The 21498-nt window shown below is 48.9% G+C and overlaps 1 protein-coding gene across 17 annotated transcripts in view; it reads right to left on the reverse strand.

Annotated features, from left to right (window-relative positions):
• The window catches only part of TENM4 (teneurin transmembrane protein 4), a 625655-nt gene extending 605846 nt beyond the window's left edge, over window positions 1–19809 (reverse strand). For 9 of the 17 annotated variants that reach the window (XM_077926945.1, XM_077926944.1, XM_077926943.1 and 6 more), the window contains exon 1: window positions 19254–19808. The gene's annotated coding sequence lies outside the window, so the exon portion shown is untranslated. Of the gene's footprint in view, window positions 1–19253 lie in introns of all 17 variants that reach the window. The other 8 variants (XM_077926940.1, XM_028725942.2, XM_077926946.1 and 5 more) reach the window with 1 other exon arrangement.
• Between the last annotated feature and the right edge of the window lie 1689 nt (window positions 19810–21498).

A 21498-nucleotide genomic window follows, 5' to 3' on the forward strand; every position in this document is an offset into this window, starting at 1 on the left:
CCCGGAAAAACTGTCTGCGGACAAACGCCGGCTCCCTTGGCCTGTAAAGCAAGATGAGCGCTGCAACCCCAGAGTCGTCTGTGACTGGACTTAACCGTCAGGTGTCCTTTACCTTTACCTTTCTAGGTTAAGCAGAGGTTGACTTGCCCAAGTAAACTCCATGGCTGAGCAGGGATTTGAACCCCAGTCTCCACAGTCTGACCCCCACCACAATATCCACTACATCCTCAGTTGCTGCAACCCATGAGAGTTGCAAGCAATACTCTCCTCCTGTGAGTCCTATAGTGCCCAATGGGACTTGATTCCCTAAAACTGGGTTTAGGATTACAGTGGTACCCCGCAAGACGAACGCCTCGCGAGACGAAAAACTCGCAAAACGAAAGGTTTTTTCGTTTTCGAGTTGCCTCGCAAGACGAATTTCCCTATGGGCTTGCTTCGCAAAACGAAGCTTGCCCCGGGGACAGCGGGTCTTCTCTTTTGAAGCAAGGGGCGGCGGGGAGATCGCTTCTCCCCACCGCCCCTTGCTTCAAAAGAGGTCTGCCCCCGGACCTCTTTTGAAGCAAGGGGCTGCGGGGAGATCGCTTCTCCCGGTGCTCCGAAGCGGGGTGGGGGGGCGGGAACACCTGCCCCAGCCGCCGGGCTTCGTAGCGCTGCTGCGAAGCCGGGCGGGGGGGGCGGGAACACCTGCCCCAGCCACCCCGCTTCGGAACGCTGCTCCGAAGCGGGGTGGGGGGGCGGGAACACCTGCCCCAGCCGCCGGGCTTCGTAGCGCTGCTGCGAAGCCGGGCGGGGGGCGGGAACACCTGCCCCAGCCACCCCGCTTCGGAACGCTGCTCCGAAGCGGGGTGGGGTGGGGCGGGAACACCTGCCCCAGCCGCCGGGCTTCGTAGCGCTGCTGAGAAGCCGGGCGGGGGGCGGGAACACCTGCCCCAGCCACCCCGCTTCGGAACACTGCTCCGAAGCGGGGTGGGGGGGCGGGAACACCTGCCCCAGCCGCCGGGCTTCGTAGCGCTGCTGCGAAGCCGGGCGGGGGGCGGGAACACCTGCCCCAGCCGCCGGGCTTCGTAGCGCTGCTGCGAAGCCGGGCGGGGGGCGGGAACACCTGCCCCAGCCACCCCGCTTCGGAACGCTGCTCCGAAGCGGGGGGGGGGCGGGAACACTTGCCCCAGCCGCCGGGCTTCGTAGCGCTGCTGCGAAGCCGGGCGGGGGGCGGGAACACCTGCCCCAGCCACCCCGCTTCGGAACGCTGCTCCGAAGCGGGGTGGGGGGGCGGGAACACCTGCCCCAGCCGCCGGGCTTCGTAGCGCTGCTGCGAAGCCGGGCGGGGGGGGGGGCGGGAACACCTTCTGAAGGCGGGCGGGGGGCGAAAGTCTTTGTCCCCCCCCGCCTGCCTTCCCAGGGGCTTTTAAATCGCCCCGGACAGCGGAGAAGTCCTCCGCTGTCCCGGGGCGATTTTAAAATGCCGCCCGCCAGCATTTTAAGATCGCCCGGACAGCGGAGAAGTCCTCCGCTGTCCCAGGGTTTTTTAAAATGCTGGGGGTGGGAAGAAAAGCCCTTGTCCCCCCCCCCCCAGCCTTCATAAGAGGTCCGGGGACAGTCTGTCCCCGGACCTGGTCTGAAGGCGGTTTCCCTAGGAACGCATTAATTGATTTTCAATGCATTCCTATGGGAAACCGTGCATCGCAAGACGAAAAACTCGCAAGAAGAAAAAACTTGCGGAACGAATTAATTTCGTCTTGCGAGGCACCACTGTATAGCCTGTGTTTTGTAGGCCTCTCCAGATGGGTTGCCTGCCACCATTAAATCCCCCATAAGGCTGTAAATGGAAATGAGGAACCCAAAATGAAGCAGTATTTATAAGCTCGGTAACCCACAGGCCAGAGCGCAGCGTCTCATTCAAGAGATTGTTCTCTTTCCATCACGCTTCCAGTTACCCACTTAAAGTCTAGGCCATCAATTAAAGAACAGATAAGCGTTTGGTTCATTTTCTTTTTTCTTTTTCTTTTTGCATCCCAGTCACTTGAAGTCCATCAGTCCCTTCCTTTTAAAATGAAGGTGGTTTCCTGGTGAGGACAACCCTCAAGAAACAGAGCAACTCAGAACTGTAAACCAACATTTAAAAGAAGCATATATACCCCATATATGGTTTTAACAGATGTGGTTTTAAATTACCTTTGGGGCCTAATAATGTTTACTGAATGGTCTGAATGCTTTAAAAACCTTGGCTGTTCCCTCCAGCAGATTTCAAACTGACACACAAGCGTTTGGTCCTTAAAGCAGCAAAAAAATCCTTTCTACTGCCCACCTCTCCACATTCGGAGCAGCTATGCCTCAGTCGTTGACCATGTTTGGCCAGTTATTATTTAATATTTTGCCCACCAGTTTCCTTGCTGGAAACCAGGCAGGGGTCGGAGGCTGCTGTGCAGAACAAGCGAATAAATAAATCCTGGTAGACCACTGGCATCGCTCCTGCCCTTGGAGTTGCAGCCTTTCCTAACAATGGGAAGCTTTCCGGTCGAGGACAGCCATGGAAGGGAAAGAGAAAAACGTTGAATAATTCAAAGCCATCGCTGCTCAAGCCCGATGCAGGTTTAAAAATAGTCACAAGACACCACAGTATATAGCGTTTTCATCGCAGACTTCACTTGAAGCCTTTTTTATTATTTGTTTTGACGCAAAGGCATTTGTTTGGCAGAAGGGGCCGTAGCTTGGTGCTTTGCAGGCAGAAGGTCCCAGTTGAAATCGCTGGCGTCTCCTGGTAATTCTGGAGAGAGACTGCCCATCAGCATACTGAACTAGATGGACCAATGGGTCTGATTCATTACAAGCTAATATTAAAACTAACACAGGTATTCCTTACCTAGGTCTGGTATTGGCCCATGGGGCTGAGCCCCAAGTCTGGCTTGAATGGCACCATGGTTTGGAAGCAGGTGTGGGGGTTAAGCAAGCATTCACAATTCAGTGCTGGAAGCTCAGATATACAGTGGTACTTCAGGTTACAGACGCTTCAGGTTACAGACTCCGCTAACCCAGAAATAGTACCTCAGGTTAAGAACTTTACCTCAGGATGAGAACCGAAATCGTGCTCTGGCGGCACAGCGGCAGCAGGAAGCCCCATTAGCTAAAGTGGTACCTCAGGTTAAGAACAGTTTCAGGTTAAGAACGGACTTCCGGAACAAATTAAGTTCTTAACCTGAGGTACCACTGTTTAAGCTAGGCGCCAAATGGCTCCTTAAACCAAGGTTGCAGTTGCCAAAACAGAATCTCTAGTTGCCATTTTGGGGCAAGACAGTTCTAAAGGCTTATTTTTCAAATGATGGACTAATAATAATAATAATAATAATAATAATAATAATAACAACAACAACAACAATAATAATAATAATTTATTTATACCCCACCCATCTGGCTGGGTTTCCCCAGCCACTCTGGGTGGCTCCTAACAGAATATTAAAACCACAAAACATCAAACATTAAAAACTTCCCTAAACATGGCTGCCTTCAGATGTCTTCTAAAAGTCAGATAGTTGTTTATTTCCTTGACATCTGATGGGAGGGCGTTCCACAGGGCGGGCGCCACTACCAAGAAGGCCATATGATTAAGTCTCAGTTAAACATATGGCAAGTTCAGATGACAACCTTGAGCTAGGTTAAGAGCTTTGACAACTTAAAGATAAGTCACCCAATCCAGGGACAGTCCATATATATATATATATTGGCCTATTCCAAACTATTTTTCTTAATGGTGACCACGGACCAACCATAACGTAGGAATGACCTTCACAACTGTGAGCAGGGCAGTGGGAGAGGGAAGTGAAGACAAGCTACAACAATTAACTATGATGTTCATCACTGCTCCAGCTCTGGCTGCACTTTGTACTTTGGTTCTAGAAATTCATTCTGATTGTGCAGATAAAATATAACTGATGGAATTGTACAGGATGGAGTATTAGGATCCCCAAATGGTGAAAATGCCAGGCCCCATCCGGGCATCCGGGCATCTTGACTTGGTCGCAAGTGGTTGAAATCTCGGTGCAAAATGCGCCTGGCTAATTTTGAATCCTGATTAAGATCCCAAAGTGGAAATTATGTTGTCCATCAACCACCTTTTATTCCCAGAGCTCAGTGGAGATGCCATGTTGCTGTGAGGTTTACATATTCCACGATCTCTTCATAAAGGGGAGCCACTGGTGGAGGAAGGGGGGTGCGGTAGGTGTGGTCTGCCCTGGGTGGCATCCCTGAGGGGGGTGACATCGTTGCCCCGCCCCCTGGGACACTTGCCCCACCCCCACAGGTGGCTAGCCCCGCCCATAAGTGCTCCGGGTGCTGGAGCAGCAAGATCCGCCTCTGCGGGGAGGTGTTATTAAACAGCCCTGAAATTGCTTTGAGTGGCACATTGCCCACCTTGAAAACACACAAAGAGATCGGCTGAATCAAGACAAAGGTCCATCTCCTCCATCGTCCTGCTTGCAGGGTGGCCAAGAGATGCCCCAGGAGAAAGCCCACAAAAACAACTTGAACGCAACAGGCCCCTCCCTGTTAGCAAATCACTCCTCCGTTGCTGATGTGTGGCCAGAAAGCCATGTGTCACTGTTTACTTTCCTGAGCTGGCAAAGTCTGAGGGCGGAAGCTACGCCTTATCTCTTCCGTTATATCGTGCTGTTGCGCTGTATTTCTCTCTCTCTGCCTGCTGCTGAAGAAGAGAGCAGGCGCCATTATGAACTGTCCTGTAAATATTGCTTCATAAATCCTTAGGACGTTTCCGAGCACAATTCAAAGCGTTGGTGTTGACCTTTCAAGCCCTAAACGGCCTCAGCCCAGTATACCTGAAGGAGCGTCTCCACCCCCATCGTTCTGCCCGGACGCTGAGGTCCACCTCCGAGGGCCTTCTGGCAGTTCCCTCACTGCAAGAAGCAAAGCTACAGGGAACCAGGCAGAGGGCCTTCTCGGTGGTGGTGCCCGCCCTGTGGAACGCCCTCCCACAAGATGTCAAGGAAATAAACAACTACCTGACTTTTAGAAGACATCTGAAGGCAGCCCTGTTCAGGGAAGTTTTTAATGGGCGACATTTTAATGTATTTTTAATCTTTGTTGGAAGCCGCCCAGAGTGGCTGGGGAAACCCAGCCAGATAGGCGGGGTACAAATAATAAATTAATAATAATAATAATAATAATATTAATAATAATAATAGGAAGTTATTATTGTTACTACTACTACTACTATTATTATTATTACTACTACTTCTTAGGATGCTCACATTCACGCTTCCAGTCATCACTGCTAACTCTGCTGATTAATAGCGTGCACAGGATCATCCGACCTGTGTCCATCTCCCCTGGGATGGACATCAATGAAGAGTGATGTCCATCAAGGGGGAGCGCAACACCGGACAACACCTGGAGAGGTTTGTCTCATACCGGGGCAGTGGGCCCCCCCCCAGGGCGTGCTACAAACACTCCCCCCTTTGGATCCTTAGCAACTGGTACTCACAGGTACGTCAACAGCACAGGCAGAACATAAGCCACCATGGCTAGTGGTCCTGAAAGCCTTCGCCTCCATGAATTTCTCTACTTCCCTTCTGCAAGTCATCCAAGTTTGTGGCCATCGCTACCTATTATGGGAGAAACGGAGAAACTCCCCAAAGTGTGGTTCTATCCTGTCCTATTTATTTATTTGCATTCCACAAAATTGACAAAATAGGTAACAACTAAGTGCTGCTGAATCCAACCCAGAAATCTGGAAAGTCGCTTGAGGGATGTGTACAATTCTATATGTACAAACCTATACATAAATGCTCATCAGGAAGTCCATCTTTCTTTTTAAAGTGCAGGTAAGCAACTTTAACCTGTTGCAGGATCTTAGCCAGACCCAGTTGAATATAGCAGAACATACGCGGACTTCCAGAAGCCATCATTTGCAGGCAGGAAGGATGAAGCAGGAACAAGGCGCTGCTACCAGTAACGTGGTTACTTAGAGGTGTTTATTATTTACAGTAGACTCTACAAGTTACTATATACAAGATACAGACACGGATCTTAAACTCTTTCTCTTAACAAACTCCAAACGACTCTCAGAACACCACTGACCAACAACCTATCCAGCAAGGAAGGTTGTGAGTCATCAGGCCTATGTGGAGACCTCGACCTATAGTTGAGCTGTATCCAAGGTCCCATATCTCTAGGCAGAATAACTCCCTCTGCTTGGCCTTTGGCCAACTCTTAATTGCTTTGTGAGAAGCTGCATCAAACGGCACGTAGACAAAATATCCCAACACGTAGATCTTCCGTTGAAACGTAAGATATGAAGTCCCACCAAATCAAAGTGTGGCACAGATCCTGCTATAGCTTAGTTGGTTAGAACGTGGTGTTGATCATGCCAAGGTTGCAGGTTCAATTCCCGTAAGGGGACACTTGAATATTTCTGCATTGCAGGGGGGTTGGACTAGATCATAGAATCATAGAGTTGGAATAGACCACAAGGGCCATTGAGTCCAACCCCCTGCCAAGCAGGAAACACCATCAGAGCACTCCTGACATATGGCTGTCAAGCCTCTGCTTAAAGACCTCCAAAGAAGGAGACTCCACCACACTCCTTGGCAGCAAATTCCACTGTCGAACAGCTCTTACTGTCAGGAAGTTCTTCCTAATGTTTAGGTGGAATCTTCTTTCTTGTAGTTTGGATCCATTGCTCCGTGTCCGCTTCTCTGGAGCAGCAGAAAACAACCTTTCTCCCTCCTCTAGATGACATCCTTTTATATATTTGAACATGGCTATCATCTCACCCCTTAACACCCCTTAGATGATCCTCAGGGTGCCTTCCAACTCTATGATTCTATGCCAAAGATCTTTTCCCTCTGAGTACACAACTTTTGTGGGTTATTTGTTCAGCCCATGCATTTTTATGCCATAATGCAAGAAACAACTCGCGCGAAAATTTCCATTTCTGTGCAATAGACAATTTGGCAGGTGCCAATAACCAAGGTAACAACAATGCACAAATACATTTTGTGACCATGTATACTCAGATGATGAAGATACCTTGACCTCAATCCAATCATCACACTTGGAAACATCAGAGCCACCTCCCTGCTAATGCTTTTTAAAAAGTTGCGATAGACTTTCAGGTCTCCTGCAAGGCAAGAATCTCGTGCTTATCAGTGCCTCTGGGGAGCTGAGAGGAACGGCATGTGGAAGGCTGCAGGAAGAAGAAGAGAAGCAGCTCTCTCTTTGCAGAAACTTTAGAAGAACATTATATCACTAAACTCTTGGATGTGGAAAAGTGTGGAGCACAGAGACGAGAAACGGATGCGAAGGCAGGAGATCTTTCGGATAACAAAGCTTTTAAGCCTCTCGCCAATGAAATAAAAGCCGAGAACTCTCAAACTTATTTTTCTTAGCTGGAGTATATCTTGCATCTGGTGAGCTGGAGGTTTTTAGCCCGGGGGGGTTAGGGGGGTGGGGAGTCAGGGAGAGCGGTACCCATGACACTGACCTGATCCGCACATGGTAAGCCAAAGTGGGGGTGTCTAACTCATGGAATTCTCTCCAGGCTACAAACCCTCCCATGCTCTGCAGTCTCCTTGGGTGCTTCTGCCTGGCTACAATGTGTCCTTGAGTTTGGCTAATGCCTCTTCCTCATTTGGGTTGAGGGACGTGGGTGGCGCTGTGGGTTAAACCACAGAGCCTAGGGCTTGCCAATCAGAAGGTTGGCGGTTCGAACCCCCGCGACGGGGTGAGCTACCATTGTTCAGTCCCAGCTCCTGCCAACCTAGCAGTTTGAAAGCACATCAAAGTGCAAGTAGATAAATAGGTACCGCTCTGGCGGGAAGGTAAACGGTGTTTCCGTGCGCTGCTCTGGTTCGCCAGAAGTGGCTTAGTCATGCTGGCCACATGACCCAGAAGCTGTACGCCGGCTCCCTCGGCCAGTAAAGCGAGATGAGCGCCGCAACCCCAGAGTCAGTCACGACTGGACCGAATGGTCAGGGGTCCCTTTACCTTTACACCTGGATGGAGGACAGAGAAAGGTGTGTGAGTCTAAGCTAGCCTACATAAGATAGGATAATCTTTATTGTCATTGTCCCATACAGAACAACGAAGTTGAAAAATATCTACATCGGACATTCAAAAACCAACAAGCCTGCTATCCAAGCTATCCCAGCCTGGTTAACCCCCTAAAAACTCCGAGATCCCATAATTAAATACAATAATACTCCCATAGAGACTACCTTACACTGCGTTTAAAACCAAAATCGTATTTGGATAGAAACTGTTTCTCAGGCGGCTAGTCCTAGTCTTTATAACCCTGTACCTTCTTCCAGAAGGCAGAAGCTGAAAGAGATCATTTCCCGGGTGCACACTATTCTGCACTATCTCTGCAGCTTTCTTATGACATAAGATCATAAGAAGAGCCTGCTGGATCTGGTCCAATGTAAAGGGTAAAGGACCCCTGGACGGATTAAGTCCAGTCAAAGGCAACTACGGGATTGTGGCGCTCATCTCGCTTTCAGGCCGAGGGAGCCGGCGTTTGTCCGCAGACAGCTTTCTGGGTCATGTGGCTAGCAGGAGTAAACAGCTTCTGGCACAACGGGACACCGTGACGGAAACCAGGCGCACGGAAACGCCATTTACCTTCCCGCTGCAGCGGCACCCATTTATCTACTTGCACTGGTGTGCCTTCAAACTGCTAGGTTTAGACAGGGGAACGGGAACTCATCCTGTCGCGGGGATTCGAACCACCAACCTGATCAGCAAGCCCAAGAGGCTCAGTGGTTTAGACCCCAGCACCCCATGTGTCCTTTCATCCTGCTCTCACAGCAGCCAACCAGATGCTGGCAAGCAGGAACGGAACACAAGAGCACTCTAACAAGCGTTAGAAACTCAGTTATATACGCTCATCGCAAATTGGCACTTTACATGCAGGTTATGGCCCCTACAATGAAAGGTCTGGATGCCATTTTTCCCTGTTGGTTGCCCAGAAGCTGAGACTGCTTGCCGCTGACACCATTCATCAACACACCAGTTTTGCGCCTGGAGTTGGCAACTGAGGGAAGGGCGGTTGGCACCCACCAGAGAGTCAGATTTGGCCTCTGGGCGACAGTATCTGAGTCCTGTCCTATCATAACACGCCATCGCACTCTGCAGCTAAAAAATGAATCTTGCCAGCCGCAGCACATGGGATGCCTGCGCTCCCAAATACATAGACTGGTAGCGTAGTACACATTTAGAAAGGCCTTCATGAAATATTCAGAGGAATGTGATGTAAGGCTAGCTACCACGGCGTGCGTGCCAATTCTGCAAAGCTTACTCAGGGTATTTTTGTTGACACAGGACTGTGGGGAAGGAAAATCAAGTCCAAGCTTGGAATCAAGCGCTCATGACTACTGGTGCTGCTGTAATCAGAGAAGCGGCTTCGGAGAATATATTTGGGGTTGGAAATGTTGATCAGGGGCAAGCAGGAGGCATGCTTGGCCTGATTCTTTCTGACCAGTGCACTAACTCCTGCATTAATTAGCGCACCTCAGACCAGGCCACCTTGAGTGCCAGTGTGGTGTAGTGGTTAAGAGTGGTAGTCTTGTAATCTGGTGAACCGGGTTTGCTTCCCTGCTCCTCCACATGTAGCTGCTGGGTGACCTTGGGCTAGTCACACTTCTCTGAAGTCTCTCAGCCTCACTCACCTCACAGAGTGTTTGTTGTGGGGGAGGAAGGGAAAGGAGAATATTAGCCGCTTTGAGACTCCTGAAGGGGAGTGAAAGGCGGGATATCAAATCCAAACTCTTCTTCAGGTCTATGCTCTGCTAATGCCAAATCCAAGCACGCCCCCCCCCACAAGTGCGCTGTCAACACCTTGCATTAAAAGAGGTGCAAGCAAAGTGCAATCTCCTCTCCCCATCAGAGTGCAAACAAAGCACAATCATCGATGGCAAATCTGCTGGGCAGAAGTCGCCTCTGGTAGCAGCCCCAGTTGTTTCCAGTTTGCGCTAGGGATAAAAGAGCATATGCACAAAAAAGGACCTGTGTTAAAACAAATAAAATTGCATGGGGCTCATAAAATCTCCGAATAGCTGTGTGCCTTGCCTTCCTTTCCTCACTGCCCTTCCAATTCTGTTAAGATGAATCTAAGTGTGAAGACAGACATCCCAATTATTAGAAATACATAGACAGATAATTTTGAAATTATTGTGAGGTTTAATAAGTTAACTGTTTATATTTGGACAACTTTTCTGCTGTACTTTATAGGAATGGGAAAATAATCATTTCCTTAATAACGATTTAAACTATTTATTTAACTAAAACAATAACATTATAGCATATGTATTCATGTTTGTTAACTGATGTGGTTAAACAATTAAAAAACAACAACTTAGACTTTTTAGCACACCTGAAAAACTTAAAACAAATCATTATTTCCTGATGAATAGCCTTTGGACTATAATGTAACTTAAATAGAAAACTAGATTTAGAAAGATTTTTTTCCTCCAAAAGCATTTCATTTTAAAAATCTGATTTAAATTTAAAAATCTGATTTTTTTATTATTAAAAAAAAAATCAATGATTTTTATCCACCCTGACTTGGATCCAGAATTCCTCAGAGACTGCCTGATCCCTTAGATCCCTGCCCAATCACTGAGGTCTTCAAGCAAGTCAATGTTAGTGATTCCTCCATTACTCAGATGCATAACTCATATCCACCAGGAACTGTGTATTTATGGAACTCCCTTCCAGTTGAGGTCAGACAGGCAACTGCCCTGCTGAACTTCGAACACCCATTGAAAACTTCTTTTATTCCATTATGCATTTCCAATGGATTCTGATTTTGCCATTTTAACTCATTTCCATTGCCTCGAGTTTCTTGCACGCCGCTCGGAGACAATCGTAATGAAGTGGTATGCAGGGGCGTAGCAAGGGGGGTGCGGTAGGTGCAGACCGCCCCGGATGTCCCCACTGAGGGGGTGACAAAATGCTGAGTGGCACTCACCGCGGGGCCTGCAGTACGCCTGAGCCACACGTCTCTACCGGGATTGACACAGTGGTTTGGGCGCCCGCAGGCTCTGCGCTGCCCCAAGCAGTCCGCCCATTGCCTCCCTCTCTGCTATAGGGCGGTTGAGTGGGAGGAGGCAGGCAGACTCCGCAGAGGCCCCACAGTGTCCCCGCTCCCATGGGCGGCTGGCCCCACCCCTGTGGGCAGCTGGCCCCGCCCCCAGGCACAGGGCACACATGCCGCCCCAGGCTCCCGATTGGCTTGCTGGCGGTATGCAGATTGTCAGAATGAATAAACGAACCTGGCTGGCTTTCCCAGTCTGTATTTCTTTTTATGTAACCAAAGGCTGGCTTTCAGCCCTATCAACACAATCTAATTAAAGACTCTCCATTACAATAGACTGATACATGCAAATTAATATGACTGTCTCTGTGAATCAGGCATCCTAAGCGGACCATCAGTAACTTCTGCCCGCCTTTGTTTGGAAGAAAGATGCCGCCGTCCTAGGAGGCAAATCTGTATTTTCTGGCTTAAAAGAACCGAACGACAAATGTAATTGTGTTTACGATAAGATCTCCACAAATGCCGTTAGAACTCTGTAATCGCTAACCAACAGACACGCTAGCCTTATGATACATATCTTTAAGAAAAGTGTTGTAGGAATATTCAGCCAAATTGCTCCTGATCAAATTGAGGTCATGATTATTCCACCCTCCCAAGATGGTCCCTGCAGTTTACTGGGAAACATCAGAAATGGTCAGAAACAGAGGCAGCTCTGTACTCAATAAGTGTTCAACTGGTGGGTCTTCCATGGACAGAGAATGATAAGACACCACCTTATGTTGAGTCAGCTGATGGTCTCTCTACCCCACAGGTGGGGTAGTTGGAGACCTCCAGATGTTGGTGACTCCAATTCCCATCAGCCCCTGCCAGCATGGCCTATGGTAGGGGGACGATGGGAGTTGGAGTCCAGCAAGATCTAGAAGACCACAGATCCCCCGTGTTTTCAAAGTGCAGTCATATCTCGGAAGTCGAATGGAATCTGTTCTGGAAGTCCGTTTGACTTCCGAAATGTTCAGAAACCAAAGCGCAGTTGCAGAATCTTAGATCATGAAAGCCCCGCCCGATGTTCAGCTTCCAAAAACAGTTCACAAACCGGAACAGTCACTTCCGGGTTTGTGGCGTTCGGGAGCCAAAACATTAGAGAACTAAGCTGTTTGAAAACCAAGGTACAACAGTATTGAAAATGGCAATGTAGAAGGATCTCATACCCTCCAACATTTCTCTAGTTAAAATTGGGAGATCCTGTTTCATAATAATATCCATATTTTTATTATTTATACCCCACCCATCACGCTGGCTTGCCCCAGCCATTCTAGGCAGCTTCCAACATATATAGAAACATAATAAAACATTAAAAACTTCCCTATACAGGACTGCCAATGTCTTCTAAAGGTTGTATAGTTACTTATCCCCTTGGCTCGGGAGTAACATAACGCCATACCCTCCAACATTTATCTGGTGGAAATAAGGAAAGCCTAAGGGAAAGTGGGACATTCTGGGATCAAATCAGAAACTGGGATGGCTTCTGTAAATCTGGGACTGTCCTTGGAAAACAGAGACACTTGGAGTGTCTGGGATTTGCCCCACTTGTCCAAATATTTCGAGGAAAATTATTTTGCCTATTAGCACAGTAACTTTAGAACGTTACGCAGGAGAGTATCTTCTTTAAAAATACCATGGAAACAAATCAGCTAGCCCACGCCCCTTATGCAAAGATCAAATTTCTTTCTGTTTCTCTCTCCGCCCCGCTGCCCCCCGCCCGCCCCCCCGTCTTACCTTCTCAGCATCACCCCCCAGGTCTTTGCCGTGGTGAAAACGCACATGTATATATTTTTAGAAGCCTTTCATTAGAATCTTGTTCCCTCTGAAAACATATTGGTCAAAGATCCATGAATACCCAATTCACTGGGAAGTGGTGCGTGCGGTTCTGTCAAAGTGCCCAGATACGCCAATCTGTCAGCTCCAAGGCAGCAGCAACATATTTTAGCTTTTTAGCAACAATAGGCTAGCCGGGACGGATAGGCCCAAAGTCTGCAGCAGGTAGCAATCAGGCATTAAATCTGAGCCGATGTTGATTTGAACATTTCCATCACATGGAGATTTAATCAGCAAAAGGCAATTTCAATCCCTGCTTCTCCATTTTAGATATCGCACATTTCAAGGCAAGTGCGTGAAATGCTTTGCATACTGCTTAAACTATGCATGCTGAGTGCAAGAATCTAATCACTTTTTCACACACGTACACCCTGCACGGGTGATAAGATCTAAAGGGCAATATCAATCCATTCTCAGACCAGGTTATGTGATAAGCTGCCTTGGATGTGCTGGGCGGATGACTTCCAACATTTCTCTGATGAAAGCAGGAGCATCCCACCCATACCCTCTAACATTTCTCCAATGAAAATATGGACGTCCTAATGGGACCTTCCAGGGATGCGGGTGGCGCTGTGGGTAAAAGCCTCAGTGCCTAGGGCTTGCTGATCGAAAGGTCGGCGGTTCGAATCCCCGCAGCAGGGTGCGCTCCCGTTGCTCGGTCCCAGCGCCTGCCAACCTAGCAGTTCAAAAGCACCCCCGGGTGCAAGTAGATAAATAGGGACCGCTTACTAGCGGGAAGGTAAACGCCGTTTCCGTGTGCTGCGCTGGCTCGCCAGATGCAGCTTTGTCACGCTGGCCACATGACCCGGAAGTGTCTTCGGACAGCGCTGGCCCCCGGCCTCTTGAGTGAGATGGGCGCACAACCCTAGAGTCTGTCAAGACTGGCCCTTACGGGCAGGGGTACCTTTACCTTTACCTTTTTAATGGGACCTTCCAGGATCAAATCAGAAACCGCGACAGCTTCTTTAAATCCAAAGCCGTCCCTGGAAAACAGGGGCACTTGGAGGGTCTGGGTGACCCTGTTGGATTCCTTGAACCTCTCAGCTGGCATTTGATACCAGGGAGCCAGTGTGGTGAGACTGTTGGACTGGTGAGGCCCAGTTGACCAGGGTTCAAATCCTCAGTCAGCCATGAAGCTCACTGAATAATCTCAACTCGGTCATGGTCTCTCAGCCTAACCTACCTCACAGGGGTGTTGTGAGGGGGAAATGGAGGGGGATGGGGATAGAAAACCATATTCCCCACCTTGAGTCCAACAACCAGTGTTAGAAACTCAGATATATAAACACCAGGTGCCAAACGGCTCCTTAAACCAAGGTTGCAGTCATCAAAACTGAATGTCTAATTACCATTTGGAGGCAAGACAGCTCTCAAGCCTTTATTTTCCAAATGACGGACTGACTGTGATTGATTCTCTGTTAAACATCTGGCTAGTTCAGATGACAACCTTGAGCTGGGTTAAGAGCTTTGAGAAGAAACATCACTTGATCCACATCTACACTGGCCTATTCCAACCTCATTTCCCAAATGGTGACTGCTACTGCTCAGGCTGCACAGAAAAGGCGCTTTGGTTCCTGAAAAGCATCCCGATTGTGCAGGTAAAATATAACAGATAGAATTCTGCAGGGTAGGGTATGAGTGTGTGAAAACAGCCCAGATCCAATGATCCCCAGACAGTGGAAATGCCCCATCCTGGCCCCAGGCATCTTCACTTGGTTGCAAGTGGTCGAAAGCCAGGTGGAAAATGCGCCTTGCGCCTGGCTAATTCCGAACCCTGCCAACAACATCTGGAGGGCGGCAGGTTAGCCACACCTGTCCTATCTTGTTCCATCCTGGTTCAAAGCCTGCAGGTACTGGGCAAGAGGATCCCCTGATTTGGCGGTGCTACTGAGGAGTAAGAAGCCTGTGGGTTTCAACAAGACAAAGACTGAAGGCTCCATCTCATCTGACCGATGTCAATGCTATCGAAGCATTTTGGGATTAAGGATTTAAAGCAACATTGATCTGAAATCTGCAATAGGAAGCCGCTCGTGTCATTCACCGTTCATCTCGCCAAACACCCCCTACCTTTCGTTTTCCTTACTGTGGCACTTGCAACGTTAGATCTGGAGACATCAAGTTACATAAGATCTCAGCTCTGCTCTGTGGTTAGGACGTGATTCTGTCAGAAAACGAACCACTGGAGCAGAAAAGTGAACAAAACTGGGTTTGACTTTCCCTGGGATAGAAAAATAACAATAAAAGGAGAGAGGGAGAGAAAAGACGACCTTTCGTTATTTAAGCATCTTCCTCCCTTTAGAAGTGGGACCAGAGTTCAGTGCACTGTTGCACTCCTGGGTAGCAGAATGCATGTGAATGGGGGATCACATAAAACAAAAAGAGCACAAGTATTTTAATTGAAATACCGCTGCGGATGCTGGGGGAAAGAGATGGGTTTCTCTTGTTATACATGCCAGGGGAGCGGGGGGACGTAAAGAAATATCAGGTCCCAATTAGTCTCTTGAAACAGCACAAAGCAAAAATAGCAGTCCCCTAGGGTGGGCAAAGAAATTCAATTCAATTTGCATTCAAAGTTGAGCGTACCTGATATGCCCTTTCTGAAAACACGGTTTTGGGTTTCTGAGAACCAAAGCACAGCCACTCTTCTCTGAATCCGCACTTTTCCGAATTTTGCAGTGTCAGCCAAGCAATGTGTACAAAAACACATATGCGGGAATAAACTCTGCACAGTCATGCGCGTCTTTGGGAAAACAGCATGCACAAATGTATCTCATTAGGAGAAATTGTTTACACCTCCAAAAAAGTGTGCATTGGGCAAAAGCAACATGCAAAACATGTGCATTAGGAAAAAATTCACCCCAAACCGCTGGTGGGTTTTCAAGAGGGCTCTCGAAAATAAATAAATTGCAAACTGGTGTGGAAATGTGAAGAGCCGAACCTAAAAATGGGGAAAATGAGAAACCCAAACTGACAGATTTGCTCACTCCTAGCTTCTGCCTCAAAACTCGTTTCCCTAAAAAATAAAGGCGAAACATAGCATGTGCTAGTAATATAGCAGAATATCCAAGTGCTATTTCTCTGAAACACACACACACACTTAACCTCAGTAATCCCAGAAACCAGACAAGTACGGTAATCCCAGCTATCTTTCCAATTTTTTTACTCAATGACACGCATATACACACAGAACATTTTTGCCTCTTCCAGTAAATCTGCCACAGTCTTCATCGGCTCCAACGGACTCTGGGACTGCACATTTGTCAAAGGAGAAGCACATTTTCTCAACCCCTTCCCCTACAGAGACACCCCACCCCCAAATATATTGGGGTGTGTGTGGTGGTGGTTGCAAAAAGAGAGGTGGAATGCAGAAAGGTAGTTTGGCAGTTGTGAGAGACTCCCTGTAAAATTCCTTGACTGAGTGGTTCTCCTGTTACAGCTAGTTTTCAAGGGAAACAGGTTGCAAACAGAAACACACACACACACACAACTACAGTGCGTTCATGCACACGGAGACATGTGGCAGTGCACCAGTCTCTCTCTCTCTCTCTCGTGGAAGCAGCACACACCCAAGCGTTGAGCATGCCTCTGTATAGGTGACTGGAGAAAGCCTTCTTTAGCAAATGCCCAAGAATCTCAGCCCACTTTCAACACACATAGCTGCTGAAAAGAAACCCAGGCGCGGGGTTTTCCTGCCCAAACAGCCTTTCCCTCAAAGGGGGATTGTGGCAGCAGGGAAGCCTAATGGCCCCAAGCAGTCTGAGCCAGGGAGGAATTATCCGGCGGGCTTGCGGCAAGAGCCTTGGCTCTAGCATGCTGACCGGGGAAGAAGGCGGAAGCGAGAGTGGTCTCTCTTTATCATAGGTACAGATTCTCTCTCTCTCTCTCTCTCTCTCTCTCTGTATGAATTCTAAAAGAATAATCTATCCAGCCTCGCGGATTCCAATCTTCAATCTCTGCCACAACGCAAGGTTTTCAGGAATGGTGAACCTCCCCCTTTAAGTTCTGCCTAGCATGCAGAAAGAGAGAGAGAGAAATTGCTACCTAGACATGCTGGCTCTTTCATCAAAGCCTGCAAAAGTAGATACAGGCTGTGAAATGTGGGAAAGCACAGGTATCTCCGGCCCTGGAAAGGCCAATGAAATAAATTAAACGGAGACAAATTACTCGAGTCCATAACTAATCAGCCTGGCTGCCCCAAACCTAATGCTGCCCTGGGAACTAATATATTCTCTCTCGGATGCATTTTTTCCACCTTGCCTTTGGTTCAGAATGCTTCCCAGGTCCAGAGGAAGACACAGTGGGAGTCTGTATCAAGCACACATCCTAGCTTCCATTTGTGGTTGCACCTAACATGGCAAGAGCACATGGTGCGTGATAATGTGCCTTGGATGAAGGACATTTTCTTAAAAAAACAAGGGGTCATTCTTCTCTGCCATCGTTCACAACATTCTGAACCTCCCAAAAGTGAGTTGCATTAATGGGCCAACCAAGCAGATCAGTATGGAGATGGAGACGTGAGACGGCGTCTAGTCAAAGAGGAAGGAATGTGCAACCAAGACCTAACCCATCAGATGCCCAAAGCCAGTTGGTAGCCCAAGATCATTAAAGTTTGTGTGTGCATTGGAAAAGAACACATTCAAATTAACAGCTGTTGATTTGTTTGTTCCTTAAAACACATCTTTAAAAAAAGAAAACAACCCAAAAATAAATAAATCAGCTTTTCTAGAAGGCCAGGACTATATATTTCTAGAAAGTCTCAGCCACCTGAGCAAATCTGCTTTGCAGCTACAGAAGAGGACAAGACATACCAGAGGAATGCTGAACCCCTTGTCTCAAAAAAGCAAACTCTTTCTCAGTATGGTTGACAGCACAACACAATGGTTGCAACGTATGACAGATGTGTTGTTCTGGAAGCGATTCTTTCAGCACATTCTTTTCTTCAGGGCTACACAAGTTCAAAAACAGACACTTTCTACCTTCTGAAATCCAAGGTATCTAAACCCACTCCCCCTGCCCAAAATATGCACATGTGTGTGCGCATGAACGCAATACTAAAACAGGCAATGCAATGCAGGACATGTTATTTGGGTGTCTACCTATGCATTCCTCTCCCTATATATTCCAAATTTCAGCGTACACCTAGCAACATCACTCCCTGAGACACACACAGCAACACATTCAGAAGCACAACCCTATACATGTCTGCTCAGAAGCAAATCCCAGAGTTCAAGGGGTGTAGGGTCTCCCAGTGCTAACTTGGCTGCCAAGAATGGGAAGGAAAGTGCTTAGAAATATAATTAGCAGGAGGGCAGATTTCCTTTCTTCCTTTGGAGCTGGAACTCCGAAAACTTCGCCCCAGTCTTTAAAACAGCAACAACGACCCTCTCTCTCTCTCTCTTTTTAAGCAGGCATGGATTTTCCTTGGAAAGAAGTCCCACTGAGTTCAATGGGACTTGCACCCTGGTAAAAGTATGCATAGCTCCTCAAAGATGCAGATGTAAACAGACCCATAGAAGACCAAAGGTGGGGGAGTCAAGGTGAGGAAGGAGACTCTCAGGATGGGAAGATTTTGGGAGGAGGAGGGAGGAATAGCAGGTGACCCCCCCATTTCTAATTTTCAGCCTGTGGTTCTGAAATAACTTATTGATCTATTGGACAAAAACTCCTCCACCCTCCCTCCCTCCCTAAATCTCCTCCTCCCACTCTCTAGCAGCAGAACTGAGGGCAGGATCTCTCTCTGTGCCCCCCCTCCAAAGAATGACTGGAAAGAGAAAGGGGGTCACGCAGGCTTTTGCCACAAGCTTTCCAGCACAGAGGGAAGGTCTGTGCCTAGTTTACACGGCGAGGGATCCGCCGACCCTCGGGCAATGCTATTCAACCCGAGGAAGCTGTACGGATTCGTGTCTGCAATCTCTTAAAAAAATAATAATAGCGGGGGTTGGAAAGCAGAGAACCAAGCCGTTGCAAAAAAAAAGGCAGGGGGGTGTTTTTGCTTATGGGGTAAATCGCCCTTCTCTCGCCTATGCGAGTAAAAAAAATGCCAGACGTCCATATATATATATATCTATGGGTGTATGGAAGAGATGGATTTTCTTCCAACTGTATTGCAGCACAAAACGAACCGGGCCCAAAGGGTGGGATAGGCAGCTGGCGATCGCGAGAGAGCCGGGCAGATCTCTCTAAATCCTGACTCGGGTGGGGGTGGGGAGGAAAAGAGGACAGCGCCAGGGAGGTAACGGGGTGGGGGTGGGGAGGCAGCAGGGAGGGGACCTTCGAGGAGGAGGAGGAAGAGGGAGAGGAAGATCATCACCATAAAAAAAGCCCTTTTGGCGCTTACCATTTCTGCAGGGCTCGCCGTCCGCTCCGCCTGCGCGTTCCGATCTGCCCAGCAGCTGGATCCCAAGCCGGGAGGGTGCTTGCTGTGCGGATCGCGCTAAATCAAGCCCGGAAACGGCCGCGGCTCATCCTAAAACCAGGCGGGATCAGCCATGCAGAGACCAACCCATGAAAAACGCCAAATCCCCAAATCAAAAGGAAGCGCCCGGTTCCCCGTTCTCAGCAGCAGATTTCTCTCTCCGCCAAGCGAGGTGAAAATGATGATCGGGACGCGCACATCTCTTTTCTTCTCTCTCTCTCTCTCTCTCTCTCTGCTTTCCAATGTCCAGGCTTCCCAGCAAGTGGCAATCCCACCAAAAAACGCCTCGCGTGCCTTTCTCCTCCTCCTCCTCTTCTGCTTCTCTCTCTCTCTTCCTTCTCTCGCCTTCTGGCTCTCTTATACACACAGAGACACACACACACACACACTCATACGCAGGCAGGCAGGCAGGCGCAGGAGGGGCGAAGCGAGCGCGGCGCACTCAGCCAGGCAGGTTGCATGAATGGGAGCGCACGAGCCAATCCTCCGCTTGCCTGCGAACGGGAGAGCCACCCGGACGCTTGCAAGCTGGTCTGCACCATTCGCGCGCCGGGGAGGGGCGCCGGGGGGCGGGCGGGCGAGGGGAGCAGCCAGCTCGGCTCAGGTGAGCCTGCCCCCTTTACCATCGCCCGAGCGCCCCCGGCGCCCCTGCGCTGGATGAGGCTTTCGTGGGGAGGGGGGCATAGATCTGGGATCAGGGGTGCCCCAAATATTGGGGGCCCCAGGTAAGCCCTGCCCCACATAACTGATCACAAGACACACGCACCATTTGAATGGCAATGCCCATCAACTTTGGTTGGGGAGGGAGCAGCGGCGTAGCGTGGGTTGTCAGCACCCGGGGCAAGGCAAGTAATTTGCGCCCCCTAACCTGTGGATTTGCGCCCCCTAACCTGTGGATTTGCGCCCCCTAACCCGTGGATTTGCCCTAACCCAAGATGTTGCGCCTGGTGCGGCCGGCCCCCCCTGCACCCCCCACGCTACGCCACTGGGAGGGAGGGAATGTACCTCATTTTGTTAGGGGGTGGTGAAGGGACCTCGGCCACTAGGAGTGGGTCTTGGATCGTTCCTAGACCCATCTCTGTTTGGGAACAATGTGGGGATCCTGCAAGGTGCCTTTTAAAATCCTCCCCCCTATCGCTCTCTCCTCCCGTCCCGCTGTAGACGTGACAACCATCAGGAACAGAGGGCGCCCAATGTGCAAGCAAACACGTGGGTCACATTCACACAGCACATTGGAAGCATGCTTTGTACCGCTTTTGACAGTCCTGGCACCCCACAAGGAATCCTGGAAACCGTAGTTCACTCTCCACAGGGTGGCAATTCCCAGCAGCAAACTGTGGTTCCCGGGATTGTTTGGGGGGGAAGCCACGGCTGTTAAAGGAGTACAGTGGTACCTCGGGTTACATACGCTTCAGGTTACAGACTCCGCTAACCCAGAAATAGTACCTCAGGTTAAGAACTTTGCTTCAGGATGAGAACAGAAATCGTGCTCCGGCGGCGCAGCAGCAGCGGGAGGCCCCATTAGCTAAAGTGGTGCTTCAGGTTAAGAACAGTTTCAGGTTAAGAACAGACCTCCGGAACGAATTAAGTACTTAACCCGAGGTACCACTGTATAAGCATCCTTATGACGTGGTGCGGATGTGGCCAGTTGGCCTCTCCAGCGCACACTGACCCCTGGTTTGGGAACAGACTTTGGTAATATGGTGCCCTGAATATTGGTTTCAAAATAATTCCTTTCGGTGGAGTTGGTACTGATTAAGGAATATTGCTTTCTAAGTTGTGACTTGCACCTGCTTGGCGAAGTGTTGTGGGAACCGCCCACACCACCCTAAATCTGGTGCCGCCTGATTGCAAACCGCCCTGAGATCGGATGAAGGGTGGTATACAAATTTAATAAATAATAATAATAATAATAATAATAACCACTGAATCATGGCTAGGCGGCCTTGTTTTAGACCTGCAGGGCTGGATTTGTGTCCCAGCTGGAAGCCCTGCCTGGAGGCACTGGGAATTGATGAACCTGGGATCTTTTGCATAATAATAATAATAATAATAATAATAATAATAATAATAATAATAATTTCTTTGTACCCTGCCCATCAGTCTGGGTTGCCCCAGCCACTCTGGGTGGTTTCTAACACATATAAAAACATAATAAAAATTAAAG

The sequence above is a fragment of the Podarcis muralis genome, chromosome 4, assembly GCF_964188315.1.
Source record: "Podarcis muralis chromosome 4, rPodMur119.hap1.1, whole genome shotgun sequence".
Lineage (NCBI taxonomy): Eukaryota > Metazoa > Chordata > Lepidosauria > Squamata > Lacertidae > Podarcis > Podarcis muralis.